Below are 9,092 nucleotides of genomic sequence, written 5' to 3'. Positions count from 1 at the left end.
GTTTTGACTTTATTGAAGAACATCCTGTTAATAATGTGAACTGTCAGTGAACATGGTGTTAATGTTGACCTCTGATTTTCTTCTCTTCATTTGAGATGGCTTAAGGGAGTAGTGGAGGGTGGCAGAAGCAATACCTAGAGGATATACTTACTTAAAATATAGTTATACAACTTAAAATTAGACTAAAACACTATTTTTTTCAGAATAAGATTTTCATTTCCTTTACTTCTGTGGAGTGATCTTCAGATGGTTACTGCAATTCTTGCAATGGTTCATTGTGTTTATATGTAAAAAAAGCTGTTTTCATGTGTGTATGTGTATTTGTCCATGTCCATGCATGCATACATGCACACACACTCAACATACATACAAAGTATACTTATATTTTTGTTTTTTTACGTGACCAAATTTCCTTCATAATTCTTACCTTTCTTCTCCCAGAAAGCCAATCATTATAATAGAATTTATTCAAAGATAAAAAAATAAAAATCGGAAAATCAGAATAGTGATCCAGACTTCAAAAAATCTAAAAGGATGTGAAATGTGAAACAATTGTAAACTTTCCATTCTTCAAAGAGATGGAATAGGAATAACTTCAAAAATTTTCTTATTTTAAGCTATACTTATTCATAGTTTTTGAAACATTGGATTATTGTACATGCATGTGTGTATGTGTTTATTTTGCTCTATTCATTGTGTATACTATTTCTTAGGGATCTGATTACTTGACTTTTCCATGTTTCACTGTATTCATCCCATTTATTCATTATTTCCTATAATAATAAAAAATATTCCATTAACTTACCACAATTTGTTTTAATATTCCCCATTAATTGAGCATCTGCCTTATTTTAAATCTTTGCTATCACAAAAAGGTTATTTTAAATATTGGCTATGTATAAGAATTTTCTTCTTAAAATGGTCTATTTTTGGTATAGACCTAATAATGGTATCTTTGAGTTAAATTGTAAAGACTTTTAATTACATTATTTGTATAATTCCCAAGCATTTGAAGAATCATTGTATTGATTATAACATCACCAACAATGAAATAGTGTACCTATCTGCCCACATCCCCCTCCAACATTAACAATTCCAATGTTTTTTATCATTGTATATTTGTAAGATGTGAAGTGAATTTTGGAGTTGTTCTAATTTGTATTTCTCTTATTAGTGATTTGGAGCATTCCTCTTTTGTGTTTGTTAATAGTTTGCAATTGTCTTTTTGCTTGTTTAAATCCTTTGCCCATTTATTCTGTTTGTGAATGTTTTTTTTTATAAATTCACACGCAGATTCTATCGTCTATCACCTGTCTATCAATGTATTTATATGTACATATAATGAATTCATATATACACATAATAGATGCATATGTATTTGTGAATGTTATATCATGTGTATAATGCATATTTTTGTGTTTATATATGTATGATTTGATATATGTTGAATACCAAGGACTTATGAAAAAATAAGATGCAAAGATTCTTTTTTTTACCGTTTTGCCTGCTTTCCTTCCCTAGGTGCATTAATTTTGTCTGTAAAAAGGCTTTTCCTTTTCATGCACTTAAGGTTTTGTTGTTATTGTTGTTCGGTCATGTCTGACCTTCCATGACTCCATTTGTGGTTTTCTTTGCAAAGAAGAGGAATGGAGGCAAACAGGTTTAAGTGACTTTCCTGGGGTTGCATTTTTAGTAAGTGTCTGAGGCTGGATTTGAATTTAGGAAGATGAGTCTTCCTGACTTCCAGCTTAGTGCTCTATTCACTGCATCACCTAGCTATCCTGGACACAAATATACATACATGCATACATACACTCACAGATGTACATATATATATGAATATAAATCACACATATACATAAGCATATATATATATATATATATATAATATATATATATATATATATATATATATATATATATATATACATAAAGAGACACAGAGACAGAGGGTGGTTGTCAATGGCAGAAATTTCCTTATATCCTAGATTATGCAGTTCATTATTAATTTTTTCACTCCCTAGGCTTCATTTTCTCCCACTTACCTTGAAATTTCCTTGGTCCAAGTCCTTGTACTCTTATGATGTTGCTTGCCTCAGGATCTCAGATTCCTCTCTGAGGCAGGAAGAATGGAATTTCTAACCACAAAATTGCTGATGTTTGTCTCCTCATGTACTTTTTATTATTTATTTGTTATGTTTGTTTTGTTTGTTTATCTATCTATCTATCTATCTGTCTATTGATTGATAGATTGATTGTCTTCAGGGCAATGAGGGATAAGTGACTTGCCCACATCATACAGCTAGTAAGTGTCAAGTGCCTGAGGTCAAATTTTAACTCAGATCCTCCTGAATCCAGAACCAGTCCTTTATCCAGTGTGCCACCTAGCTGCCCTCTCATGTACTTTTTGAAAGAATCTCTTAATGAATTCTCTGAGGTATTGTTATTATTGTTGTTGTCATTGTCCTTGCTTTCTTTATTTACCCTTTTGATGTTTTTTTGTCTGGGAATTTTGAGAAGTAAATAATTTCTCCAATTCCTGGTTTAGTTTCTAAGAATGATTTAACCCCCCCTTTTATTTAATATCCAAGTTGTTTTTATTTTATATTTGAGTCCAGGTATTCACTTTGGGTTGCATTTGAGCTCCTTTCTTCTTTGGAAGGACATCATTCCCATTCCTTATTGCATTTTCTAGCAAATAGCTAGAAAAAAAATAGTTTTATGTTATTCACACTATTGTTTTTCTCTTATATTGAAGGTCTTCCTTCTGATAATCTACAAAATGTATTGTTTCTCAGTTGATTTGTGAATATAACCACTATGTATATTCTGATTTACAGTATTAATAGGACAGCTTTAGGTTTTTGTGTGGTGTTGTTGTTGTTTTTGTTTTTGATTGTCTGTTTTTGGTGTGCATAATTTGAATAGTGTTCTTGCATCATAGTGCCACAAATATATTAGTGTGTTCTGGGAGATCTGTATATTTAAGTTGTTTTCTACATATTTTTTGTCTTTGGATATCCATATGTTTTGGATGTTTAAGGAACTTGTTTCATAAAATGATAATGGTTTTTGCTTCTTTGTTTGTTAGTTTTGTAAAACTTGCCATTATGGATTTAATTTTCTCTAAGCTATCATTATTTTTTCTTATGCAAGCCATCTTGTAAACATGTCTCTATTACTTGGATAGGTAGCCAGACACATATATCCATGAATGTGGTCTTTAACTAATATGGCCTAAAGATAGGAATATCGTGGACATAAAACTACTTTTTCTTTAAACCAATGGCCAGTATTTTTTTCAGTGTCCTCATCTTTAAAATGATAATTGGATTGGATGATCTCTATTGCAGGGATGTGCTAGAGCTAGCTCTAACACAGTTGTGAGAACACATTGTTACAACTTCAATGTATTCATATGTATAATCAGCAATCGCTACAATCAGGTTGCTTTAATTTTTCAGTTGATTTTCTACACTTAAAGAAGTGTTAATAATGTAGATTAAACGTAAAAATGTTTGTGCATACTGGAGAGTCCTATTGTTTCTTATTTACCAGCACACACCTGCATGTATTTCTATGCAAGCATTGTTTGGGCTTAGCAGGAATTCAACAGAAGGCTCAGGGAATGAAGTCATAACCAGATTGGAGACATATTAACTGTAGAATAACTACTACTACTACTACTACTACTACTACTACTACTACTACTACTACTACTACTACTACTACTACTACTACCACCACCACCACTACTACACAATTGGCATTTACATGAGGCTTTAAAGTTTGAAAAGTGTTTTATATCCATTAAATTTGAGCCTCAGAAACATTCCTATCTATGGACTCTTCCAAATCTAAATTAATAGTATGGCTGGGCATCTAGGTGGCAAAGTGGATAGAGAACTGGCCCTGAAGTTGGAAGGACCTGAATTCAAATCTCATCTCAGACACATACTAGCTGTATGACCCTGCACATGTAACAACCCCAATTCCCTTAAATATCCAGGGCCATCTCCTATTGTCCTGATATATACCTTGCCACTGGATCCAGATGACTCTGGAGGAGAGAGTGATCTTGGTGACCTTGACTAGCCCTCCCTCACTTAAATGCAATTCAGTGTAACTCATGACATCACCCCAATGTCATGGTCCTCTTCAATAATGAAAGATAGATCTCAGTGCGCAGTTACTCTTCTGCCAGTCTCCTCCTTGCCCGCTACCCTGAGACTCTGCCCTGCCATGGCCACCTACAATCTGGTACTGATCCAGCATGGAGAGAGCACCTGGAACCTGGAGAACTGTTTCAGTGGCTGGTACGATGCAGACCTGAGCCCCACTGGGCACGAGGGGGCCAAAACACAGTGACCAAGCACTGTGAGATGCTGGCTATGAATTTGATATCTGCTTCACCTCTGTCCAGAAAGAGGCAATTTGGACCTTTTGCACAGTACTGGATGCCATTGACCAGATATGGTCCTGTAGTGAGGACTTGGTGCCTCAATGAGTGGCACTGCAGATGTCTGACAGGCATCAACAGAGCTGAGAAAGTTGCCCAGGTGAAGATCTGGCACCAAATCTTCAACATCCCACCACTTCCAATGGAGTCCCAACCACTGTTTCTACAGCAACATCAGCTAAGGATCATCGCTACGCAGATCTAACAGGATCAACTTCCCTCCTGTGAGAGCCTCAAAGACACTATTTCCTGGGCTCTACCCTTTTGGAATGATAAAATCATCTCCCAGATGAAGGAATGAAAATGTATTCTTATTGCAGCCCATGACAATAGTCTTCAAGGGATTGTCAAACATCTTGAGGGTCTGTCTGAAGAAGCAATCATGGAGCTCAATCTGCCTACTGGCATTCCCATCGTGTATGAGTTGGACAAGAATCTGAAACCCATCAAGCCCATACAGTTCCTTGGGGATGAAGAAATCGTGTAGAAAGCCACAGAGGCTGTGGCAGCCCAAGGCAAGGCCAAGAAGTGAAAGCAGGCTACCAGCACGTGCCATCAGTAGCCAGGTCTTTCCCTTCTCACTGTCTCCACATCTCTCCCCTGCCTGCTCCACACACTGACAATCACCTTAGGAATCACAACACATAGCCACAGGTGGGAACCGATGGTTCCTTTCCTCATTTCTTCCTCCCTATTTCAGAACAATTCCTATTTCTCCTGTTGTCCCTGCCTTCAGCCACATTAGTCAAAATGCCTCCTTGGTGATTTGGCCCAATAAGGACCTGGTTAGAGGTTAGGGATGGGGACATAGTAAGAAGTGACCAATGTGGGGAATTGAAAGAAGCAATTGTTCTAGTTATTCCTCTGAGCCAGTCCTGCCAGTAGGGCAGCCTTCTCAGGGGCTGTCATAGGAAGCTGCCTATAACCCAGGTGATCATTTAATGAATCATGAAAGTCTTGTTTGGATATTTCTTCCCTAACCCAAGAAAAATGGATCTGGGAGGTTAGGATCATGTTTACTTTTGCATTTGCTTTCACAAAAGACCCTTCTAGAAAGGTTGTTAGTGGCTTTTGAAATTAAATTGTCCCACTTGGTAATTATCAGGGAAGGGAGAGAGTGCCTTGATTTCTAAGGGGTGGTTGAACACTGTGTGTTTTATAGCCCCTGCTCTGTTCAGTGGCATGAAATGCCCCTAGTTTATCTTGAAATGTGTCTCATTCCATTGCCTTCCACCTCATATCCAACCACCTGGGTTCTCATCATTTTGAGCATAACTGTACTAACCCTGACCCTCCCCCCTTTTTTGTTGTTCATTATAATAAAGGAGTGATGTGCAATAAAAAAAGTGGAAGATAAAACAATAGTACTCCAAAGGTACTACTAGACTAGAAGACTGTTTCCTTTAAGATATAAGAATTTTAAATTGAAATTAATTAAAAAAATAAAAATACTATATGCATAAAATCATAGGTTGACTATTCTAGAAAAATGCCATACTTGCATTTTTAATTGTATGTTGCTAAAATATTATATCATCCTCATCAGCTTGGTGAATAATGTTTCTTCATATGAAATAAAATACTCCAAGTATTTATTGTGGATATATAATATGTTAATCAAATATTCTAAACTTGAACTGATTTGGAATAAAATTATTATATTTGTGATTTCCACACTATCCTCATATAAGGTCTACTTTTATTATGGATACCTAAATTTTGAGCTGTAGAAACTTTTCTCTCAGGCTCATAATACTTTCATTGTCCAAAGTCTCTTTAGTTTATATAATACCCAACATGTTTGACTTTCAGAATATTTGGCCAGTCTTCCTTCATTGCTTCCATAATGTATGGCTAGGTTTCCTGAATTTGTGATCCTTGTACAAACTTTAACCACATTTGAATTTCATTAAAGCAACCCTTGCCCCTTGACCCTTTGCTACCACATCATTGTCTATTATAATGATATCTGAATTAATTCTCCTCATCTCCCCCCCAAAAAAATTACCTATACCTGCTGTGTTAACACAAAGCAGCAATTAGCTATATGACTAATTAGGGTAAAATGGACTTATATAAATATATAAGAGCTGGAAAGGACCTTGGATGTCACTGAGTCCAAATTGTCCCTGATTAAGAAACACTTATGTAATTCTTACCTCCAGCCTCTCTTTCAAAAGTTTCATTGAGAAGAAGCCCTGTGGTAGTTCATTCCTTTTATGGATAGCACTAGAATTTCAGAATGAGAATGGACATCAGCTACAAATCCTCCCATGTACAAGAATATTCACTACATCATACAAAAAAAACAAATGATTATTCAGCCTTTGCTTGAGGTCTGCAAATCTTCAGAGAACTAGCTGTATGGCTCTAATCCTTAAGATTAAATCAAGACTTAAATTAAGACTAAGTTTGTATCTTTGCACCTTTTTTTGCTCACTATATTCAAATGTGAAAAGTCTAAAGCTTCTTCAAAGTAAAAAAGTCACAAATATTTGAAGACCACTATCATGTCTTTTACCACTCAATTCCCCAAACTTCTTCTCCTGTTCCTTCCCAAATATCTTGTCCCCCTATAGATAAAACTACCACATTAATTTGTTTTCCTGATTTATTACTGCCTTTCTGTACCACTGTTTTAGGAGGAATCCTTGCCATGCTTCTTTTCTCTCACAACTTAACTCTGTACTCATAAACTTCCTTCTACTGACCACCTTTCACTTTTGAGATACCTCTGGGATGAGACTGGTTCTCTTGATTATGACTCTCTGTTCTTTATACCCATTTCCATCTATTCTTTACCTGTGATCTTTCTGTATTGGGATATAAGGTACTTGAGGGAATGCAAAATCTTACTTGTATATGTATCCTCAGTACCTAGCATAGTACCTGATACCCATTATGTGTTTTTGTTTGTTTGTTTTCTTTTGCAAGGCAATGAGGGTTAAGTGACTTGCCCAGGGTCACACAGCTACACAGCCAGTAAGTGTCAAGTGTCTGAGGTCAGATTTGAACTCAGTTTCTCCTGAATCCAGGGTCGGTGGTTTTTCAACTGTGCCACCTGGCTGCCCCACCCCTTTAAGTTTTAATAAATGCTTCCCCCCCATCCCTCTATCCTCACTAAGCCTGATCTTTTTAATTAGTTCTTATATGGAATGAATGAAAGAACTTTCAACATATTCATTGCCTTCGCTTAGACATTCTCCACTTTATCAGCATCTGTTCTAAAATCTGACATCCAGGATTGAACATCCAGATGAGTTTTGTTCAGGATGGAGTTGAGATTGTTATTGTTTTTGTTTTGTTTTGGGTTTTTTGTCCTATTCTATGATGATTTGTAGAATACAGTCCCCTAAACTCCCTGTGTCTTATAGAGACTAAATACACTATAGTGATGCTTCCCCTATTTATTTTTTTTTGAAGTTCACTTTTTGAAACCCTCTTTATGACTTCACATTTACTCCTCTTAAATTCTGAATATATATTTAATAAGAATGGATGGATACATGAATTAATGCATGCAAAAACATTTATTAAGAAATTACTATCTTCCAACCACTGTGATAAACACTGAAAATACAGATAGAAAAGTCATACATTTCCTGTATCAAGGGACTTTTTAGGATGGAAGAAATAAACTCCAATTTCTCAGGGTTTAGTAGGGAAAATAGCAAGGCCTATGAGATCTTATGGTCCATAAGCTCGTCAGAAGATCATTCAATTAGAATTTATTAAATATATATTATATGCCAAGTATGGTGATATGCTGTGGGGATACAGAAAAAAAAAGGCAGAAGACATTTCCAGATCTCAAGGAGCTTACCTACCTTCTAATTAGGGAGAAAAAATATAAACAACTAAGTTCAAACAAGATAGATAGATAGATAGATGGAACTATCTATCTATGACAAATTGGAGATATTGACAGAGGGGAGGAAGGCAGTAACATTAAGGGAGATCATGAAAAACTTCTTGCCTTTTCTCTAAATGTCAGAATTTGACTGAGATCTAAAAGGAAGTCAGAGAATCTGAGAAGTAAAGATGAAGAGGGAGAAAATTCCAGGCACAGGGGACAGTTAGTGAAAATAACCAGGAGTCTGAAGGGCATATAAACAGGGCAGATAATAAGACATAGAGGAATTTAATATGTAGTGGCAGGATAAATGATGAAGCCTTACAGACCTTTGTACAGGTAGGATAGATGACAAGGCCTACAGGAAGGATAGTAGTTGATGATTCCCTACCCATTCAAGTGGTGTTACCTCCTATAATGGCCCAGCAAGGAAAGGATACCTGAGGGGTCCCAAACCATCACCACTGAGAAGTATAGAAAGGACCGGAGAGTTTAAGTGGAATTGAATTATTGGTTCCTTCATATTACTTTAAGGGACGTTGAGTGTTCAGTCTATACTCAGAATTTTGGTGGCCTGAAAAAGGGGTGGGATATATATATTGTAAGCATGAATATCTTAAAATGGTATTCAAACTCACGTTCTGATCTGACCAAGGTAGATATTATTTTCTCATTCAGAATCAACTATCCCTGAAGTTTCACTCTTACAACTGAATCTAACCTTTGTTCAAATGCATCTATTTATAAAAAACCCACTACCTTCTGAAATAAACCATTTCA

At 35.9% G+C, this 9,092-nt stretch overlaps 1 pseudogene; it reads left to right on the top strand.

Moving 5' to 3' along the window:
• Positions 1 to 4,242: 4,242 nt before the first annotated feature.
• On the top strand, positions 4,243 to 4,991 carry LOC122735999 (annotated as a pseudogene).
• Positions 4,992 to 9,092: the final 4,101 nt, after the last annotated feature.

This window comes from Dromiciops gliroides, chromosome 1 (genome assembly GCF_019393635.1).
Source record: "Dromiciops gliroides isolate mDroGli1 chromosome 1, mDroGli1.pri, whole genome shotgun sequence".
Taxonomy (NCBI): Eukaryota; Metazoa; Chordata; class Mammalia; order Microbiotheria; family Microbiotheriidae; genus Dromiciops; species Dromiciops gliroides.
Note: the sequence above shows the minus strand (reverse complement) of the source record. Positions and strands in the feature narration are given on the sequence as shown.